A 20,002-nucleotide genomic window follows, 5' to 3' on the forward strand; every position below is an offset into this window, starting at 1 on the left:
ATGCAAAACAGCAGTTTTAAGCCAGGTGTAAATTGAAGAGTCACAAATTACGTTAGCTACATGAACGAGTATTGATCAATCAGTGTTCTACTGTCATACACGCAAAATATTTGCTCGTCATTGTGGCTTAGGCTCACTCCAGCTTTTGGTCAAGCATTGGTGGTTCAGTGGTAGAATTCTCGCCTGCCACGCGGGAGGCCCGGGTTCGATTCCCGGCCAATGCAAAACAGCAATTTTAAGCCAGGTGTAAATTGAAGAGTCACAAATTACGTTAGCTGCATGAACGAGTATGGATCAATCAGTGTTCTACTGTCATACATGCAACATATTTACTCGTCATTTTGGCCTAGGCTCACTTTGGTCAAGCATTGGTGGTTCAGTGGTAGAATTCTCGCCTGCCACGCGGGAGGCCCGGGTTCTATTCCCGGCCAATGCAAAACAGCAGTTTTAAGCCAGGTGTAAATTGAAGAGTCACAAATTACGTTAGCTACATGAACGAGTATTGATCAATCAGTGTTCTTCTCTCATACATGCAAATTATTTGCTCGTCATTGTGGCTTAGGCTCACTCCATTTTTAGGTCAAGCATTTGTGGTTCAGTGGTAGAATTCTCGCCTGCCACGCGGGAGGCCCGGGTTCGATTCCCGGCCAATGCAAAACAGCAGTTTTAAGCCAGGTGTAAATTGAAGAGTCACAAATTACGTTAGCTACATGAACGAGTATTGATCAATCAGTGTTCTACTGTCATACACGCAAAATATTTGCTCGTCATTGTGGCTTAGGCTCACTCCAGCTTTCGGTCGAGCATTGGTGGTTCAGTGGTAGAATTCAATCAGTGTTCTACTGATCTACTGTCATACATGCAAAATATTTACTCGTCATTTTGGCCTAGGCTCACTTTGGTCAAGCATTGGTGGTTCAGTGGTAGAATTCTCGCCTGCCACGCGGGAGGCCCGGGTTCGACTCCCGGCCAATGCAAAACAGCAGTTTTAAGCCAGGTGTAAATTGAAGAGTCACAAATTACGTTAGCTACATGAACGAGTATTGATCAATCAGTGTTCTACTGTCATACACGCAAAATATTTGCTCGTCATTGTGGCTTAGGCTCACTCCAGCTTTCGGTCAAGCATTGGTGGTTCAGTGGTAGAATTCTCGCCTGCCACGCGGGAGGCCCGGGTTCGATTCCCGGCCAATGCAAAACAGCAGTTTTAAGCCAGGTGTAAATTGAAGAGTCACAAATTACGTTAGCTACATGAACGAGTATTGATCAATCAATGTTCTACTGTCATACACGCAAATTATTTGCTCGTCATTGTGGCTTAGGCTCACTCCATTTTTAGGTCAAGCATTTGTGGTTCAGTGGTAGAATTCTCGCCTGCCACGCGGGAGGCCCGGGTTCGATTCCCGGCCAATGCAAAACAGCAGTTTTAAGCCAGGTGTAAATTGAAGAGTCACAAATTACGTTAGCTACATGAACGAGTATTGATCAATCAGTGTTCTACTGTCATACACGCAAAATATTTGCTCGTCATTGTGGCTTAGGCTCACTCCAGCTTTCGGTCGAGCATTGGTGGTTCAGTGGTAGAATTCAATCAGTGTTCTACTGATCTACTGTCATACATGCAAAATATTTACTCGTCATTTTGGCCTAGGCTCACTTTGGTCAAGCATTGGTGGTTCAGTGGTAGAATTCTCGCCTGCCACGCGGGAGGCCCGGGTTCGACTCCCGGCCAATGCAAAACAGCAGTTTTAAGCCAGGTGTAAATTGAAGAGTCACAAATTACGTTAGCTACATGAACGAGTATTGATCAATCAGTGTTCTACTGTCATACACGCAAAATATTTGCTCGTCATTGTGGCTTAGGCTCACTCCAGCTTTCGGTCAAGCATTGGTGGTTCAGTGGTAGTATTCTCGCCTGCCACGCGGGAGGCCCGGGTTCGATTCCCGGCCAATGCAAAACAGCAGTTTTAAGCCAGGTGTAAATTGAAGAGTCACAAATTACGTTAGCTACATGAACGAGTATGGATCAATCAGTGTTCTACTGTCATACATGCAACATATTTACTCGTCATTTTGGCCTAGGCTCACTTTGGTCAAGCATTGGTGGTTCAGTGGTAGAATTCTCGCCTGCCACGCGGGAGGCCCGGGTTCTATTCCCGGCCAATGCAAAACAGCAGTTTTAAGCCAGGTGTAAATTGAAGAGTCACAAATTACGTTAGCTACATGAACGAGTATTGATCAATCAGTGTTCTTCTCTCATACATGCAAATTATTTGCTCGTCATTGTGGCTTAGGCTCACTCCATTTTTAGGTCAAGCATTTGTGGTTCAGTGGTAGAATTCTCGCCTGCCACGCGGGAGGCCCGGGTTCGATTCCCGGCCAATGCAAAACAGCAGTTTTAAGCCAGGTGTAAATTGAAGAGTCACAAATTACGTTAGCTACATGAACGAGTATTGATCAATCAGTGTTCTACTGTCATACACGCAAAATATTTGCTCGTCATTGTGGCTTAGGCTCACTCCAGCTTTCGGTCGAGCATTGGTGGTTCAGTGGTAGAATTCAATCAGTGTTCTACTGATCTACTGTCATACATGCAAAATATTTACTCGTCATTTTGGCCTAGGCTCACTTTGGTCAAGCATTGGTGGTTCAGTGGTAGAATTCTCGCCTGCCACGCGGGAGGCCCGGGTTCGACTCCCGGCCAATGCAAAACAGCAGTTTTAAGCCAGGTGTAAATTGAAGAGTCACAAATTACGTTAGCTACATGAACGAGTATTGATCAATCAGTGTTCTACTGTCATACACGCAAAATATTTGCTCGTCATTGTGGCTTAGGCTCACTCCAGCTTTCGGTCAAGCATTGGTGGTTCAGTGGTAGAATTCTCGCCTGCCACGCGGGAGGCCCGGGTTCGATTCCCGGCCAATGCAAAACAGCAGTTTTAAGCCAGGTGTAAATTGAAGAGTCACAAATTACGTTAGCTACATGAACGAGTATTGATCAATCAGTGTTCTACTGTCATACACGCAAAATATTTGCTCGTCATTGTGGCTTAGGCTCACTCCAGCTTTCGGTCAAGCATTGGTGGTTCAGTGGTAGAATTCTCGCCTGCCACGCGGGAGGCCCGGGTTCGATTCCCGGCCAATGCAAAACAGCAGTTTTAAGCCAGGTGTAAATTGAAGAGTCACAAATTACGTTAGCTACATGAACGAGTATTGATCAATCAGTGTTCTACTGTCATACACGCAAAATATTTGCTCGTCATTGTGGCTTAGGCTCACTCCAGCTTTCGGTCAAGCATTGGTGGTTCAGTGGTAGAATTCTCGCCTGCCACGCGGGAGGCCCGGGTTCGATTCCCGGCCAATGCAAAACAGCAGTTTTAAGCCAGGTGTAAATTGAAGAGTCACAAATTACGTTAGCTACATGAACGAGTATTGATCAATCAATGTTCTACTGTCATACACGCAAAATATTTGCTCGTCATTGTGGCTTAGGCTCACTCCAGCTTTCGGTCAAGCATTGGTGGTTCAGTGGTAGAATTCTCGCCTGCCACGCGGGAGGCCCGGGTTCGATTCCCGGCCAATGCAAAACAGCAGTTTTAAGCCAGGTGTAAATTGAAGAGTCACAAATTACGTTAGCTACATGAACGAGTATTGATCAATCAGTGTTCTACTGTCATACACGCAAAATATTTGCTCGTCATTGTGGCTTAGGCTCACTCCAGCTTTCGGTCAAGCATTGGTGGTTCAGTGGTAGAATTCTCGCCTGCCACGCGGGAGGCCCGGGTTCGATACCCGGCCAATGCAAAACAGCAGTTTTAAGCCAGGTGTAAATTGAAGAGTCACAAATTACGTTAGCTACATGAACGAGTATTGATCAATCAGTGTTCTACTGTCATACACGCAAAATATTTGCTCGTCATTGTGGCTTAGGCTCACTCCAGCTTTCGGTCAAGCATTGGTGGTTCAGTGGTAGAATTCTCGCCTGCCACGCGGGAGGCCCGGGTTCGATTCCCGGCCAATGCAAAACAGCAGTTTTAAGCCAGGTGTAAATTGAAGAGTCACAAATTACGTTAGCTACATGAACGAGTATTGATCAATCAGTGTTCTACTGTCATACACGCAAAATATTTGCTCGTCATTGTGGCTTAGGCTCACTCCAGCTTTCGGTCAAGCATTGGTGGTTCAGTGGTAGAATTCTCGCCTGCCACGCGGGAGGCCCGGGTTCGATTCCCGGCCAATGCAAAACAGCAGTTTTAAGCCAGGTGTAAATTGAAGAGTCACAAATTACGTTAGCTACATGAACGAGTATTGATCAATCAATGTTCTACTGTCATACACGCAAAATATTTGCTCGTCATTGTGGCTTAGGCTCACTCCAGCTTTCGGTCAAGCATTGGTGGTTCAGTGGTAGAATTCTCGCCTGCCACGCGGGAGGCCCGGGTTCGATTCCCGGCCAATGCAAAACAGCAGTTTTAAGCCAGGTGTAAATTGAAGAGTCACAAATTACGTTAGCTACATGAACGAGTATTGATCAATCAGTGTTCTACTGTCATACACGCAAAATATTTGCTCGTCATTGTGGCTTAGGCTCACTCCAGCTTTCGGTCAAGCATTGGTGGTTCAGTGGTAGAATTCTCGCCTGCCACGCGGGAGGCCCGGGTTCGATACCCGGCCAATGCAAAACAGCAGTTTTAAGCCAGGTGTAAATTGAAGAGTCACAAATTACGTTAGCTACATGAACGAGTATTGATCAATCAGTGTTCTACTGTCATACACGCAAAATATTTGCTCGTCATTGTGGCTTAGGCTCACTCCAGCTTTCGGTCAAGCATTGGTGGTTCAGTGGTAGAATTCTCGCCTGCCACGCGGGAGGCCCGGGTTCGATTCCCGGCCAATGGAAAACAGCAGTTTTAAGCCAGGTGTAAATTGAAGAGTCACAAATTACGTTAGCTACATGAACGAGTATTGATCAATCAGTGTTCTACTGTCATACACGCAAAATATTTGCTCGTCATTGTGGCTTAGGCTCACTCCAGCTTTCGGTCAAGCATTGGTGGTTCAGTGGTAGAATTCTCGCCTGCCACGCGGGAGGCCCGGGTTCGATTCCCGGCCAATGCAAAACAGCAGTTTTAAGCCAGGTGTAAATTGAAGAGTCACAAATTACGTTAGCTACATGAACGAGTATGGATCAATCAGTGTTCTACTGTCATACATGCAAAATATTTACTCGTCATTTTGGCCTAGGCTCACTTTGGTCAAGCATTGGTGGTTCAGTGTTAGAATTCTCGCCTGCCACGCGGGAGGCCTGGGTTCGATTCCCGGCCAATCCAAAACAGCAGTTTAAAGCCAGGTGTAAATTGAAGAGTCACAAATTACGTTAGCTACATGAACGAGTATTGATCAATCAGTGTTCTACTGTCATACACGCAAAATATTTGCTCGTCATTGTGGCTTAGGCTCACTCCAGCTTTCGGTCAAGCATTGGTGGTTCAGTGGTAGAATTCTCGCCTGCCACGCGGGAGGCCCGTGTTCGATACCCGGCCAATGCAAAACAGCAGTTTTAAGCCAGGTGTAAATTGAAGAGTCACAAATTACGTTAGCTACATGAACGAGTATTGATCAATCAGTGTTCTACTGTCATACACGCAAAATATTTGCTCGTCATTGTGGCTTAGGCTCACTCCAGCTTTCGGTCAAGCATTGGTGGTTCAGTGGTAGAATTCTCGCCTGCCACGCGGGAGGCCCGGGTTCGATTCCCGGCCAATGGAAAACAGCAGTTTTAAGCCAGGTGTAAATTGAAGAGTCACAAAATACGTTAGCTACATGAACGAGTATTGATCAATCAGTGTTCTACTGTCATACACGCAAAATATTTGCTCGTCATTGTGGCTTAGGCTCACTCCAGCTTTCGGTCAAGCATTGGTGGTTCAGTGGTAGAATTCTCGCCTGCTACGCGGGAGGCCCGGGTTCGATTCCCGGCCAATGCAAAACAGCAGTTTTAAGCCAGGTGTAAATTGAAGAGTCACAAATTACGTTAGCTACATGAACGAGTATGGATCAATCAGTGTTCTACTGTCATACATGCAAAATATTTACTCGTCATTTTGGCCTAGGCTCACTTTGGTCAAGCATTGGTGGTTCAGTGTTAGAATTCTCGCCTGCCACGCGGGAGGCCTGGGTTCGATTCCCGGCCAATCCAAAACAGCAGTTTAAAGCCAGGTGTAAATTGAAGAGTCACAAATTACGTTAGCTACATGAACGAGTATTGATCAATCAGTGTTCTACTGTCATACACGCAAAATATTTGCTCGTCATTGTGGCTTAGGCTCACTCCAGCTTTCGGTCAAGCATTGGTGGTTCAGTGGTAGAATTCTCGCCTGCCACGCGGGAGGCCCGTGTTCGATACCCGGCCAATGCAAAACAGCAGTTTTAAGCCAGGTGTAAATTGAAGAGTCACAAATTACGTTAGCTACATGAACGAGTATTGATCAATCAGTGTTCTACTGTCATACACGCAAAATATTTGCTCGTCATTGTGGCTTAGGCTCACTCCAGCTTTCGGTCAAGCATTGGTGGTTCAGTGGTAGAATTCTCGCCTGCCACGCGGGAGGCCCGGGTTCGATTCCCGGCCAATGGAAAACAGCAGTTTTAAGCCAGGTGTAAATTGAAGAGTCACAAAATACGTTAGCTACATGAACGAGTATTGATCAATCAGTGTTCTACTGTCATACACGCAAAATATTTGCTCGTCATTGTGGCTTAGGCTCACTCCAGCTTTCGGTCAAGCATTGGTGGTTCAGTGGTAGAATTCTCGCCTGCTACGCGGGAGGCCCGGGTTCGATTCCCGGCCAATGCAAAACAGCAGTTTTAAGCCAGGTGTAAATTGAAGAGTCACAAATTACGTTAGCTACATGAACGAGTATTGATCAATCAGTGTTCTACTGTCATACACGCAAAATATTTGCTCGTCATTGTGGCTTAGGCTCACTCCAGCTTTCGGTCAAGCATTGGTGGTTCAGTGGTAGAATTCTCGCCTGCCACGCGGGAAGCCCGGGTTCGATTCCCGGCCAATGCAAAACAGCAGTTTTAAGCCAGGTGTAAATTGAAGAGTCACAAATTACGTTAGCTACATGAACGAGTATTGATCAATCAATGTTCTACTGTCATACACGCAAAATATTTGCTCGTCATTGTGGCTTAGGCTCACTCCAGCTTTCAGTCAAGCATTGGTGGTTCAGTGGTAGAATTCTCGCCTGCCACGCGGGAGGCCCGGGTTCGATTCCCGGCCAATGCAAAACAGCAGTTTTAAGCCAGGTGTAAATTGAAGAGTCACAAATTACGTTAGCTACATGAACGAGTATTGATCAATCAGTGTTCTACTGTCATACACGCAAAATATTTGCTCGTCATTGTGGCTTAGGCTCACTCCAGCTTTCGGTCAAGCATTGGTGGTTCAGTGGTAGAATTCTCGCCTGCCACGCGGGAGGCCCGGGTTCGATACCCGGCCAATGCAAAACAGCAGTTTTAAGCCAGGTGTAAATTGAAGAGTCACAAATTACGTTAGCTACATGAACGAGTATTGATCAATCAGTGTTCTACTGTCATACACGCAAAATATTTGCTCGTCATTGTGGCTTAGGCTCACTCCAGCTTTCGGTCAAGCATTGGTGGTTCAGTGGTAGAATTCTCGCCTGCCACGCGGGAGGCCCGGGTTCGATTCCCGGCCAATGCAAAACAGCAGTTTTAAGCCAGGTGTAAATTGAAGAGTCACAAATTACGTTAGCTACATGAACGAGTATTGATCAATCAGTGTTCTACTGTCATACACGCAAAATATTTGCTCGTCATTGTGGCTTAGGCTCACTCCAGCTTTCGGTCAAGCATTGGTGGTTCAGTGGTAGAATTCTCGCCTGCCACGCGGGAGGCCCGGGTTCGATACCCGGCCAATGCAAAACAGCAGTTTTAAGCCAGGTGTAAATTGAAGAGTCACAAATTACGTTAGCTACATGAACGAGTATTGATCAATCAGTGTTCTACTGTCATACACGCAAAATATTTGCTCGTCATTGTGGCTTAGGCTCACTCCAGCTTTCGGTCAAGCATTGGTGGTTCAGTGGTAGAATTCTCGCCTGCCACGCGGGAGGCCCGGGTTCGATTCCCGGCCAATGCAAAACAGCAGTTTTAAGCCAGGTGTAAATTGAAGAGTCACAAATTACGTTAGCTACATGAACGAGTATTGATCAATCAGTGTTCTACTGTCATACACGCAAAATATTTGCTCGTCATTGTGGCTTAGGCTCACTCCAGCTTTCGGTCAAGCATTGGTGGTTCAGTGGTAGAATTCTCGCCTGCCACGCGGGAGGCCCGGGTTCGATTCCCGGCCAATGCAAAACAGCAGTTTTAAGCCAGGTGTAAATTGAAGAGTCACAAATTACGTTAGCTACATGAACGAGTATGGATCAATCAGTGTTCTACTGTCATACATGCAAAATATTTACTCGTCATTTTGGCCTAGGCTCACTTTGGTCAAGCATTGGTGGTTCAGTGGTAGAATTCTCGCCTGCCACGCGGGAGGCCTGGGTTCGATTCCCGGCCAATCCAAAACAGCAGTTTTAAGCCAGGTGTAAATTGAAGAGTCACAAATTACGTTAGCTACATGAACGAGTATTGATCAATCAGTGTTCTACTGTCATACACGCAAAATATTTGCTCGTCATTGTGGCTTAGGCTCACTCCAGCTTTCGGTCAAGCATTGGTGGTTCAGTGGTAGAATTCTCGCCTGCCACGCGGGAGGCCCGGGTTCGATTCCCGGCCAATGGAAAACAGCAGTTTTAAGCCAGGTGTAAATTGAAGAGTCACAAATTACGTTAGCTACATGAACGAGTATTGATCAATCAGTGTTCTACTGTCATACACGCAAAATATTTGCTCGTCATTGTGGCTTAGGCTCACTCCAGCTTTCGGTCAAGCATTGGTGGTTCAGTGGTAGTATTCTCGCCTGCCACGCGGGAGGCCCGGGTTCGATTCCCGGCCAATGCAAAACAGCAGTTTTAAGCCAGGTGTAAATTGAAGAGTCTTAAATTACGTTAGCTACATGAACGAGTATGGATCAATCAGTGTTCTACTGTCATACATGCAAAATATTTACTCGTCATTTTGGCCTAGGCTCACTTTGGTCAAGCATTGGTGGTTCAGTGGTAGAATTCTCGCCTGCCACGCGGGAGGCCCGGGGTTCGATTCCCGGCCAATGCAAAACAGCAGTTTTAAGCCAGGTGTAAATTGAAGAGTCACAAATTACGTTAGCTACATGAACGAGTATGGATCAATCAGTGTTCTACTGTCATACATGCAACATATTTACTCGTCATTTTGGCCTAGGCTCACTTTGGTCAAGCATTGGTGGTTCAGTGGTAGAATTCTCGCCTGCCACGCGGGAGGCCCGGGTTCGATTCCCGGCCAATGCAAAACAGCAGTTTTAAGCCAGGTGTAAATTGAAGAGTCACAAATTACGTTAGCTACATGAACGAGTATTGATCAATCAGTGTTCTACTGTCATACACGCAAAATATTTGCTCGTCATTGTGGCTTAGGCTCACTCCAGCTTTCGGTCAAGCATTGGTGGTTCAGTGGTAGAATTCTCGCCTGCCACGCGGGAGGCCCGTGTTCGATACCCGGCCAATGCAAAACAGCAGTTTTAAGCCAGGTGTAAATTGAAGAGTCACAAATTACGTTAGCTACATGAACGAGTATTGATCAATCAGTGTTCTACTGTCATACACGCAAAATATTTGCTCGTCATTGTGGCTTAGGCTCACTCCAGCTTTCGGTCAAGCATTGGTGGTTCAGTGGTAGAATTCTCGCCTGCCACGCGGGAGGCCTGGGTTCGATTCCCGGCCAATCCAAAACAGCAGTTTTAAGCCAGGTGTAAATTGAAGAGTCACAAATTACGTTAGCTACATGAACGAGTATTGATCAATCAGTGTTCTACTGTCATACACGCAAAATATTTGCTCGTCATTGTGGCTTAGGCTCACTCCAGCTTTCGGTCAAGCATTGGTGGTTCAGTGGTAGAATTCTCGCCTGCCACGCGGGAGGCCCGGGTTCGATTCCCGGCCAAAGGAAAACAGCAGTTTTAAGCCAGGTGTAAATTGAAGAGTCACAAATTACGTTAGCTACATGAACGAGTATTGATCAATCAGTGTTCTACTGTCATACACGCAAAATATTTGCTCGTCATTGTGGCTTAGGCTCACTCCAGCTTTCGGTCAAGCATTGGTGGTTCAGTGGTAGTATTCTCGCCTGCCACGCGGGAGGCCCGGGTTCGATTCCCGGCCAATGCAAAACAGCAGTTTTAAGCCAGGTGTAAATTGAAGAGTCTTAAATTACGTTAGCTACATGAACGAGTATGGATCAATCAGTGTTCTACTGTCATACATGCAAAATATTTACTCGTCATTTTGGCCTAGGCTCACTTTGGTCAAGCATTGGTGGTTCAGTGGTAGAATTCTCGCCTGCCACGCGGGAGGCCCGGGGTTCGATTCCCGGCCAATGCAAAACAGCAGTTTTAAGCCAGGTGTAAATTGAAGAGTCACAAATTACGTTAGCTACATGAACGAGTATGGATCAATCAGTGTTCTACTGTCATACATGCAACATATTTACTCGTCATTTTGGCCTAGGCTCACTTTGGTCAAGCATTGGTGGTTCAGTGGTAGAATTCTCGCCTGCCACGCGGGAGGCCCGGGTTCGATTCCCGGCCAATGCAAAACAGCAGTTTTAAGCCAGGTGTAAATTGAAGAGTCACAAATTACGTTAGCTACATGAACGAGTATTGATCAATCAGTGTTCTACTGTCATACACGCAAAATATTTGCTCGTCATTGTGGCTTAGGCTCACTCCAGCTTTCGGTCAAGCATTGGTGGTTCAGTGGTAGAATTCTCGCCTGCCACGCGGGAGGCCCGTGTTCGATACCCGGCCAATGCAAAACAGCAGTTTTAAGCCAGGTGTAAATTGAAGAGTCACAAATTACGTTAGCTACATGAACGAGTATTGATCAATCAGTGTTCTACTGTCATACACGCAAAATATTTGCTCGTCATTGTGGCTTAGGCTCACTCCAGCTTTCGGTCAAGCATTGGTGGTTCAGTGGTAGAATTCTCGCCTGCCACGCGGGAGGCCCGGGTTCGATTCCCGGCCAATGGAAAACAGCAGTTTTAAGCCAGGTGTAAATTGAAGAGTCACAAATTACGTTAGCTACATGAACGAGTATTGATCAATCAGTGTTCTACTGTCATACACGCAAAATATTTGCTCGTCATTGTGGCTTAGGCTCACTCCAGCTTTCGGTCAAGCATTGGTGGTTCAGTGGTAGAATTCTCGCCTGCCACGCGGGAGGCCCGGGTTCGATTCCCGGCCAATGCAAAACAGCAGTTTTAAGCCAGGTGTAAATTGAAGAGTCACAAATTACGTTAGCTACATGAACGAGTATTGATCAATCAGTGTTCTACTGTCATACACGCAAAATATTTGCTCGTCATTGTGGCTTAGGCTCACTCCAGCTTTCGGTCAAGCATTGGTGGTTCAGTGGTAGAATTCTCGCCTGCCACGCGGGAGGCCCGTGTTCGATACCCGGCCAATGCAAAACAGCAGTTTTAAGCCAGGTGTAAATTGAAGAGTCACAAATTACGTTAGCTACATGAACGAGTATTGATCAATCAGTGTTCTACTGTCATACACGCAAAATATTTGCTCGTCATTGTGGCTTAGGCTCACTCCAGCTTTCGGTCAAGCATTGGTGGTTCAGTGGTAGAATTCTCGCCTGCCACGCGGGAGGCCCGGGTTCGATTCCCGGCCAATGGAAAACAGCAGTTTTAAGCCAGGTGTAAATTGAAGAGTCACAAATTACGTTAGCTACATGAACGAGTATTGATCAATCAGTGTTCTACTGTCATACACGCAAAATATTTGCTCGTCATTGTGGCTTAGGCTCACTCCAGCTTTCGGTCAAGCATTGGTGGTTCAGTGGTAGAATTCTCGCCTGCCACGCGGGAGGCCCGGGTTCGATTCCCGGCCAATGCAAAACAGCAGTTTTAAGCCAGGTGTAAATTGAAGAGTCACAAATTACGTTAGCTACATGAACGAGTATTGATCAATCAGTGTTCTTCTCTCATACATGCAAATTATTTGCTCACTCCAGCTTTCGGTCATGCATTGGTGGTTCAGTGGTAGAATTCTCGCCTGCCACGCAGGAGGCCCGGGTTCGATTCCCGGCCAATGCAAAACAGCAGTTTTAAGCCAGGTGTAAATTGAAGAGTCACAAATTACGTTAGCTACATGAACGAGTATTGATCAATCAGTGTTCTACTGTCATACACGCAAAATATTTGCTCGTCATTGTGGCTTAGGCTCACTCCAGCTTTCGGTCAAGCATTGGTGGTTCAGTGGTAGAATTCTCGCCTGCCACGCGGGAGGCCCGGGTTCGATTCCCGGCCAATGGAAAACAGCAGTTTTAAGCCAGGTGTAAATTGAAGAGTCACAAATTACGTTAGCTACATGAACGACTATTGATCAATCAGTGTTCTACTGTCATACACGCAAAATATTTGCTCGTCATTGTGGCTTAGGCTCACTCCAGCTTTCGGTCAAGCATTGGTGGTTCAGCGGTAGAATTCTCGCCTGCCACGCGGGAGGCCTGGGTTCGATTCCCGGCCAATGCAAAACAGCAGTTTTAAGCCAGGTGTAAATTGAAGAGTCACAAATTACGTTAGCTACATGAACGAGTATTGATCAATCAGTGTTCTACTGTCATACACGCAAAATATTTGCTCGTCATTGTGGCTTAGGCTCACTCCAGCTTTCGGTCAAGCATTGGTGGTTCAGTGGTAGAATTCTCGCCTGCCACGCGGGAGGCCCGGGTTCGATTCCCGGCCAATGCAAAACAGCAGTTTTAAGCCAGGTGTAAATTGAAGAGTCACAAATTACGTTAGCTACATGAACGAGTATGGATCAATCAGTGTTCTACTGTCATACATGCAAAATATTTACTCGTCATTTTGGCCTAGGCTCACTTTGGTCAAGCATTGGTGGTTCAGTGGTAGAATTCTCGCCTGCCACGCGGGAGGCCTGGGTTCAATTCCCGGCCAATGCAAAACAGCAGTTTTAAGCCAGGTGTAAATTGAAGAGTCACAAATTACGTTAGCTACATGAACGAGTATGGATCAATCAGTGTTCTACTGTCATACACGCAAAATATTTGCTCGTCATTGTGGCTTAGGCTCACTCCAGCTTTTGGTCAAGCATTGGTGGTTCAGTGGTAGAATTCTCGCCTGCTACGCGGGAGGCCCGGGTTCGATTCCCGGCCAATGCAAAACAGCAGTTTTAAGCCAGGTGTAAATTGAAGAGTCACAAATTACGTTAGCTACATGAACGAGTATTGATCAATCAGTGTTCTTCTCTCATACATGCAAATTATTTGCTCACTCCAGCTTTCGGTCATGCATTGGTGGTTCAGTGGTAGAATTCTCGCCTGCCACGCAGGAGGCCCGGGTTCGATTCCCGGCCAATGCAAAACAGCAGTTTTAAGCCAGGTGTAAATTGAAGAGTCACAAATTACGTTAGCTACATGAACGAGTATTGATCAATCAGTGTTCTTCTCTCATACATGCAAATTATTTGCTCACTCCAGCTTTCGGTCAAGCATTGGTGGTTCAGTGGTAGAATTCTCGCCTGCCACGCAGGAGGCCCGGGTTCGATTCCCAGCCAATGCAAAACAGCAGTTTTAAGCCAGGTGCCAAGTGAAGAGTCACAAACTACGTTAGCTACATGAACGAGTTTTGATCAATCTGTCTTCCTCTGCCATACATTCAAAATACTTACTCCTTTACTTTTAAAAAAAAAAAACATTTTCATTCTTCTCTCCTTTTACATCTGTTATCCTCCTCTTTTGGTTCCCTGGTAGTAACAGCCCCAATACGTATTGAAGTTGTTTGCATTTTGGTTCCTCACAATCAATCAACAACTATTTGTCATAATGAACCCAGCAGATAGAGCTGCTATTTCAGCTCAAGGGGCATGCCTGGGCAAACATGGAGAAGCTTTAGGGGAGCTGGAAAAACGCATGCAGGTACTGACTGTCGCAGAGCAACAACTCACTTCCCTACCTCAGGTTGATACTGCATCTTCTGCTACACCAGTGCAGCCTCTTCCTGCTTCCACCTTTGAGGTTACACTCCCATCCCCTAATAGATATGCCAGTGAGCTGGGAGGATGTCTGGGTTTTTTGCTCCATTGCTCTCTGGCCTTTCAGCAAGCTCCCAACCAGTTTCCTTCAGAAGCTGCCAGGGTGGCCTACATGATCTCCCTGCTCTCTGACCGTGCGTTATCCTGGGCTACAGCCCTTTGGGAGGCTAATTCACCTGACTGTGCCAGAATTTCAGAATTTTTCTAAAGCTATGAGATGTACTTTTGACAGTCCTGTACGGTCCAGTGAGGCTGCCACTGCTCTCCTTAGTGTACGTCAGGGTAACTGTTTAATATCACCTTTGGAACTCTCGCCACAGAGAGTGGGTGGGATTCACAGGCTCTCATGGCAGTATACCAACAAAGCCTTAAGCTTAAGGACCTTATGGCAGTCCGTGAACCTCCTGCCTCATTGGAGGAAATTTATGAACTCGCTCTGAGGCTTGACAATTGCCTGCAGGATCGTCGTCGAGCAAGTAAAAGGAGTCAACATGTGCCTCCAGACTACCCATCTCATACCAGATCCCCTCCCAGAGTGGAGGAGAGTGAACCCATGCAACTGGGTCGTACCCACCTTACACCCCAGGAAGCCACGACCGATGTTGTCTGGGTCTTAGTATGTACTGTGGAGGTAATGACTATAAATTGAATAAGTGTCCAGTCAGGCTGTTAAAAGATCAGACCTACCCCAAGTAGGGGGCTCTAGGGTAGGTTCAATTCTTGGCCCTCATTCAAGTGGCTTATTCTTAACTGTGTCCATATTATGGGGAAAATCCTTCACTGAACAACGTGTTACAGCATTGACTCAGGCATGGCAAGTAACTTCATGGACACAACTATGGCTCAAAAATTAGGTCTCCCTATTGAGTCTCTTACCACACTTCTACTGGTCTCAGCCATAGACAGCCTCGCTCTCCGCTCAGGAGCCATAACCCAGCGAACTAAACCGGTTATACTCAAAGTGGGCCAACACACAGAGAGAATATCATTTTTCTTGACAAGAGCTCCTGAGTTGCCCATCATTTTAGGGTTCTCTTGGCTGCAGAGACACAATCCCCAAATTGACTGGCTCTCCAAATCCATCCGACACTGGGGACCCCACTTTCAGTCATCCTGTCTATGCCCAGGTGCCCTAGAAAATCAGAGTACTTCCATAGATGTTCCGATTGGCTTAAGTAAGGTGCCTACTGTTTATCATGACTTCTGAGGTCTTCAGTAAACAAGAAATGGAGGTCTTACCACCTCATCGGAATTTCGACTGCACCATTGAATTAGTACCTGGTACTACTCCTCTAAGAGGACGTCTCCTTTCCTTGTCTGGCCCAGAGAAAGAGACTACGGAAAAATATATTCAAGAGTCTCTGGCACAAGGCTTCATCCGTCCTTCCACGTCTCCCGCTGGTGCAGGATTCTTTTTTGTAGGGAAGAAGGATGGGGGCCTGCACCCGTGCATAGACTATAGAGGACTCAATAAAATCACTGTCAAGGACCACTATCCCTTGCCATTGATGAACACTTTGAATCCCTACAGCAGGCTGCAGTGTTCACTAAATTGGACCGCAGGAGCGCTTATAATTTAGTGCAGATTCGGCAGGGGGATGTGGAACACGGCTTTCATCACTCCCACTATGAGTATCTAGTGATGCCATTTGGCTTGATGAATGCTCCCACAGTTTTCCAATGACTCATTCATGAGGTCCTGCATGAGACCATTGGACTATATGTTTTTGTTTACCTGGATGACATACTCATTTTCAGCAAGACCTTGAAGGAGCATGTCCACCATATTCTGCAACAACTATTGGAGAACCATCTTTTTGTAAAACCCAAAGTCTGAATTTCATGTACCTGTGGTAAACTTCTTGGGTTTTGTAGTATCCAAGGGTAGTTTAGCTATGGATCCAGCCAATTTGAAAGCAGTGGCTGAGTGGCCTCGCCCTACTACTCTCCATTTGGGCCAACACTTTCTGGGTTTTGCTAACTTCTACCGTCGGTTCATCAGAAATTTGGTTCGGTGGCCGCTGCTCGTACGGCTTTGATTCGTAAGCGAACAGGTCCCTTTAGATGGACTGATGAAGCTCAGAAAGCAGTTGAGGAGCTTAAGCACAGACTAATAACTGCCCCAGTCTTGCGTCTTCTGGATCCTAACCTCCCCTTTGTAGTGGAAATTGATGCCTCTGACACAGGGGTGGGCGCTGTCTTGTCACAACGCTCAGGTTCAAACAACAAACTCCTCCCCTGCACCTTCTTTTCTCACCATCTAAGCCCCACAGAAAAAAAAAATATGTAGGGGACAGATAATTTTTTGGCCATCAAAATGGCACTTGAAGAGTGGAGACACTGGCTGCAGGGGGCCGAACATTCATTTCTAGTCTGGTCTGACCATAAAAACCTTTCATATCTCCAGGGGGCCAAACATCTGAATCCCAGGCAAGCTCAGTGGGCCTTGTTTTTTAATTGTTTTTACTTCACCCTGTCCTACTGTCCAGGTTTTAAGAACATCAAACCAGACGCCCTCTCAAGACAGTGGGAAGAACCCTCTGTTTTGCCTCATACTCCTATTCTCCCTCCTGAACGCATCATTGCGCCACTACATTGGGAGATTGAAGGAGTGATAGAAACTGCCCTACAAAATGAACCTGATCCAGGTGGATGTTCTGCAATTATCCTTCTGCTTAAACTCCACCCATCCACCCAGCTGATCCTCCAAAATATGGTACGTTACCATGGGGTACCTGAGGACCTAGTGTCAGATAGGGGTCCCCAATTTTCCTGTCAGTTCTGGAAAGCCTTCTGCTCTTCTCTGGGGGCTCCTGTTAGCTTGTCGTCTGGGTATTGTCTGGGTAACGGTCAAACTGAAATGGTTAACCAGGACCTGGAACAAACCCTGCTGTGTTTAACATCCACTAACCCTGCATCTTGGGCAGATCACTTATTGTGGGCAGAATATGCCCACAACACTCTCTGGAACTCATCTCTGGGTATGTCCGCATTCGACTGCCAGTTTGGTTATCCACCTGCCTTATTTCCCGATCAAGTCCTCAACACCACAGCCCAGATGGTACATCGCTGCAAGACAGCTTGGCGACGGGCCTGTGCCACTTTGCTTAAGCAATGTAGGGCACGTAAGATTGTGGCAGATCATAGACAGAGACTGGGACCTTACTTTCGTCCGGGTCAGTGTGCGCTGTTGGCAACCAAAGATTAACCGCTCAGGGTTCCTAACAAGAAACTGGCACCTTGATACATAGGACCATTCAAAGTGATTCAGCATATTAATCTGGTCTCATATATGTTGCAATTGCCGACTTCCCTTAGAATCAACCCTACCTTCCATTTCTCCCGCTTGAAACCCTATCTCTGCAACACAGGAGCTTAATGTACTGTGCCACCTCCTCCACACATGGTGAATGGCTCCCTGGCCTATATGGTCAACAAGATATTGGACTCCCGCAGAGTACAGGGTCGAGTCCAATACCTGGTTGACCGGGAAGTATATGGTCCAGAGGAACGTTCTTGGGTCCCTGCAAATCGTATTCTGGATCCAAATCTCATTCGGACCTTTCAGCACGATCGGACAGCTGGTCTGGGTACTTCCGGAGCCATCCCTCCGAGGGGGGGTCCTGTAAGGGGCCGCCCGCACCATGGGCCTCCCACCAACAGGTGGCGACCACATCTCAGGAACCGTGTTAATCAGCCCAGTTGACAACAGTCTGTGTCTTCACTGCAGAGTCTTGAGTTTGAAAAAGCCAGACCTTGCCGGTAATTTGGTATTTCTCTCCAAAAGTAGTCTTTTGATCTTCTTTTGTATTTTCAACCCTTGGAGTTAATTATACTCAAAAGCCATTTTCTTTCTATCCTCCAGGAGTCTGGAGAGTATTTTCCTGTTGGGACTTTTTGTCTCGCTGATTTGCTTTCTCCTGTACTTTTACAAAAAAAAAAAAAAAAAAAAAAAAACAAACAAAAAACTACTTTTCTCTCTTCTCTCCTTTTCTTTTACATCTGTTATCATCCTCTTTTGGTTCCCTGGTAGTCACAAGCCCCAATACATATTTAAGTTATTTGCTTTTGGGTTCTTCACAATCAGTGAACAACTATCTGTATCCGGATAGCTGTCCCATTACACATATAACTACACAGCTGTATCTCTGGTAACCTAATAGTCCATATATGTGTTGCCTAAACTACTGATTATTTCAAATACAATTTAAACTCAGTAGAAATGTAAGTCCGTGCTCTTTGCTGATAAATGATAGGACTGTGTGATGATATTTCCAGGTGAAAATGTCCTAATTTCTTCAAACTTCTGCAAACTTGAAGGACTTCATATCACTCCAGCAGCACTGCTGTCTCTGATCCATTCGTACCAGCGGAATGGCGAGAGTGTGAATTTACTGCAGTGTTTGATTGGTAATATTGGTCATTTGAAGTGTGTTTGAAGTGAGAAGGTTGTGAGTCTATGTCTTTGATCTCTAAACAGTAAGCTTTATTAACCCATTCATCTTTACACTGACCACTCAGTGGCTAAATGTGAGAGAGAATTGGTCAAAGTTCATCAGAGTCTGCCTCAGAGAGAGTGAGAGAGAGAGGAGGAAGAGATGTGTATCTAATGACCTCTGACTGTGTTAGTAATTCTCTGCTGTAATCAGAAGAACGCTGCTGATTTTCTTCGAAGGAATTTTTGTTTTCCACAGAATTGCTCTAAGCCTTGTTCCACAGAACAGTTTACAAAGATCACACAGATGAGAACATGTAGAGCACAACTTTATCCAAGTTTATAAATTATTGGTGCTCTATAAATAATCAATGACTCTTAGAAATGGCTTTGTTTTGTAGCAAGAAGACGCTACAAAGAATCCAAAAAAGTACATGGGCCACAAGTGTGGCTACTGTTCAGATTATTAAAACATCTGTCTAAGTGTTGGGGCCTATCAATGGGAGATGGTCCGGCCCCTGGTGATGATTCAGCTGTCCAAGGTTGGGAGACAGAGAGGGCCCAACTAGTCTGACTTAGTGGGTGTGTAAGTGGCTGTTTATTTAGGAAGGAGAATCAAAATGCTATACAAAATGACTATAATATACACCAATCAACCATAACATTATAACCACCTCCTTGTTTCTAAACTCACAGTTCATTCTCTCAGCTGCACTGACCACACAGGAGCACTGTGTAATTCTACAGTTACAGACTTGAGCAGTCCTGCTGTGTCTGATCCACCTCAGTGTCATTGCAGCTGAGACTACAGTCTGTGATAGTAGAACTACAAAGTGCTCCTGTATGGTCAGTGGAGCTGAAAGATGTTGGTCATAGTGTTATCATTGAAATGTAATCTTTATATATACTGTGATTATATACTGTATTAATTACAAACTACACAATATCTATATAATACACTGTACATCAGTCCATCTCAGCTGGAGAAAGCATCCTCTTTGAATAACAAATAAATACAATTATACAGTACTTTGTAGAATAAAATAAAATAGTACATGGATAATCTAACTTCATCTACACGACAACCACAGCATGTTTGTGGTGTAATGTAATGTGTGTGGAATGGAGTATTACTGCACTCCCGGTTGCGAAGGGTCCTCACACGGACCGGGTTTTCCAAGCTGCACTTCGCATACTGAACACTAGGTAGAGCCTGATCCATTAAGCAGGGATTTCATTGAGTACAGTCATTGAAAAAAAACAAAACCCTAACCTTAATCCTCACTGTTACATTAGTCCACAACTTCCAGCTGATTATCACCAAGGAC

General features: G+C 45.8%; 25 non-coding genes across 25 annotated transcripts; all 25 read left to right on the forward strand.

Moving 5' to 3' along the window:
• The first annotated feature begins 153 nt into the window (after positions 1-153).
• On the forward strand, positions 154-224 carry trnag-gcc (transfer RNA glycine (anticodon GCC)). The gene has a single exon. It is a non-coding gene; the product is annotated as a tRNA-Gly (tRNA).
• A 682-nt stretch (positions 225-906) lies between these two features.
• trnag-gcc (transfer RNA glycine (anticodon GCC)) lies at positions 907-977 on the forward strand. The gene has a single exon. It is a non-coding gene; the product is annotated as a tRNA-Gly (tRNA).
• A 148-nt stretch (positions 978-1,125) lies between these two features.
• Positions 1,126-1,196, forward strand: trnag-gcc (transfer RNA glycine (anticodon GCC)). The gene has a single exon. It is a non-coding gene; the product is annotated as a tRNA-Gly (tRNA).
• Positions 1,197-1,666: 470 nt separating this feature from the next.
• On the forward strand, positions 1,667-1,737 carry trnag-gcc (transfer RNA glycine (anticodon GCC)). Its single transcript has one exon. It is a non-coding gene; the product is annotated as a tRNA-Gly (tRNA).
• Positions 1,738-2,638: 901 nt separating this feature from the next.
• On the forward strand, positions 2,639-2,709 carry trnag-gcc (transfer RNA glycine (anticodon GCC)). The gene has a single exon. It is a non-coding gene; the product is annotated as a tRNA-Gly (tRNA).
• Positions 2,710-2,857: 148 nt separating this feature from the next.
• trnag-gcc (transfer RNA glycine (anticodon GCC)) lies at positions 2,858-2,928 on the forward strand. Its single transcript has one exon. It is a non-coding gene; the product is annotated as a tRNA-Gly (tRNA).
• A 148-nt stretch (positions 2,929-3,076) lies between these two features.
• Positions 3,077-3,147, forward strand: trnag-gcc (transfer RNA glycine (anticodon GCC)). The gene has a single exon. It is a non-coding gene; the product is annotated as a tRNA-Gly (tRNA).
• A 148-nt stretch (positions 3,148-3,295) lies between these two features.
• On the forward strand, positions 3,296-3,366 carry trnag-gcc (transfer RNA glycine (anticodon GCC)). Its single transcript has one exon. It is a non-coding gene; the product is annotated as a tRNA-Gly (tRNA).
• A 148-nt stretch (positions 3,367-3,514) lies between these two features.
• Positions 3,515-3,585, forward strand: trnag-gcc (transfer RNA glycine (anticodon GCC)). The gene has a single exon. It is a non-coding gene; the product is annotated as a tRNA-Gly (tRNA).
• A 367-nt stretch (positions 3,586-3,952) lies between these two features.
• Positions 3,953-4,023, forward strand: trnag-gcc (transfer RNA glycine (anticodon GCC)). The gene has a single exon. It is a non-coding gene; the product is annotated as a tRNA-Gly (tRNA).
• Positions 4,024-4,171: 148 nt separating this feature from the next.
• trnag-gcc (transfer RNA glycine (anticodon GCC)) lies at positions 4,172-4,242 on the forward strand. Its single transcript has one exon. It is a non-coding gene; the product is annotated as a tRNA-Gly (tRNA).
• A 148-nt stretch (positions 4,243-4,390) lies between these two features.
• trnag-gcc (transfer RNA glycine (anticodon GCC)) lies at positions 4,391-4,461 on the forward strand. Its single transcript has one exon. It is a non-coding gene; the product is annotated as a tRNA-Gly (tRNA).
• Positions 4,462-5,047: 586 nt separating this feature from the next.
• trnag-gcc (transfer RNA glycine (anticodon GCC)) lies at positions 5,048-5,118 on the forward strand. The gene has a single exon. It is a non-coding gene; the product is annotated as a tRNA-Gly (tRNA).
• A 798-nt stretch (positions 5,119-5,916) lies between these two features.
• Positions 5,917-5,987, forward strand: trnas-gcu (transfer RNA serine (anticodon GCU)). The gene has a single exon. It is a non-coding gene; the product is annotated as a tRNA-Ser (tRNA).
• Positions 5,988-6,785: 798 nt separating this feature from the next.
• On the forward strand, positions 6,786-6,856 carry trnas-gcu (transfer RNA serine (anticodon GCU)). The gene has a single exon. It is a non-coding gene; the product is annotated as a tRNA-Ser (tRNA).
• Positions 6,857-7,223: 367 nt separating this feature from the next.
• On the forward strand, positions 7,224-7,294 carry trnag-gcc (transfer RNA glycine (anticodon GCC)). Its single transcript has one exon. It is a non-coding gene; the product is annotated as a tRNA-Gly (tRNA).
• Positions 7,295-7,661: 367 nt separating this feature from the next.
• Positions 7,662-7,732, forward strand: trnag-gcc (transfer RNA glycine (anticodon GCC)). Its single transcript has one exon. It is a non-coding gene; the product is annotated as a tRNA-Gly (tRNA).
• Positions 7,733-8,099: 367 nt separating this feature from the next.
• Positions 8,100-8,170, forward strand: trnag-gcc (transfer RNA glycine (anticodon GCC)). Its single transcript has one exon. It is a non-coding gene; the product is annotated as a tRNA-Gly (tRNA).
• Positions 8,171-8,318: 148 nt separating this feature from the next.
• trnag-gcc (transfer RNA glycine (anticodon GCC)) lies at positions 8,319-8,389 on the forward strand. The gene has a single exon. It is a non-coding gene; the product is annotated as a tRNA-Gly (tRNA).
• A 1,004-nt stretch (positions 8,390-9,393) lies between these two features.
• On the forward strand, positions 9,394-9,464 carry trnag-gcc (transfer RNA glycine (anticodon GCC)). Its single transcript has one exon. It is a non-coding gene; the product is annotated as a tRNA-Gly (tRNA).
• A 1,230-nt stretch (positions 9,465-10,694) lies between these two features.
• Positions 10,695-10,765, forward strand: trnag-gcc (transfer RNA glycine (anticodon GCC)). The gene has a single exon. It is a non-coding gene; the product is annotated as a tRNA-Gly (tRNA).
• A 586-nt stretch (positions 10,766-11,351) lies between these two features.
• Positions 11,352-11,422, forward strand: trnag-gcc (transfer RNA glycine (anticodon GCC)). Its single transcript has one exon. It is a non-coding gene; the product is annotated as a tRNA-Gly (tRNA).
• A 586-nt stretch (positions 11,423-12,008) lies between these two features.
• trnag-gcc (transfer RNA glycine (anticodon GCC)) lies at positions 12,009-12,079 on the forward strand. Its single transcript has one exon. It is a non-coding gene; the product is annotated as a tRNA-Gly (tRNA).
• A 786-nt stretch (positions 12,080-12,865) lies between these two features.
• Positions 12,866-12,936, forward strand: trnag-gcc (transfer RNA glycine (anticodon GCC)). The gene has a single exon. It is a non-coding gene; the product is annotated as a tRNA-Gly (tRNA).
• Positions 12,937-13,296: 360 nt separating this feature from the next.
• On the forward strand, positions 13,297-13,367 carry trnas-gcu (transfer RNA serine (anticodon GCU)). Its single transcript has one exon. It is a non-coding gene; the product is annotated as a tRNA-Ser (tRNA).
• The last annotated feature ends 6,635 nt before the right edge of the window (positions 13,368-20,002 follow it).

This window comes from Hoplias malabaricus, unplaced genomic scaffold (genome assembly GCF_029633855.1).
Source record: "Hoplias malabaricus isolate fHopMal1 unplaced genomic scaffold, fHopMal1.hap1 scaffold_52, whole genome shotgun sequence".
Taxonomy (NCBI): domain Eukaryota; kingdom Metazoa; phylum Chordata; class Actinopteri; order Characiformes; family Erythrinidae; genus Hoplias; species Hoplias malabaricus.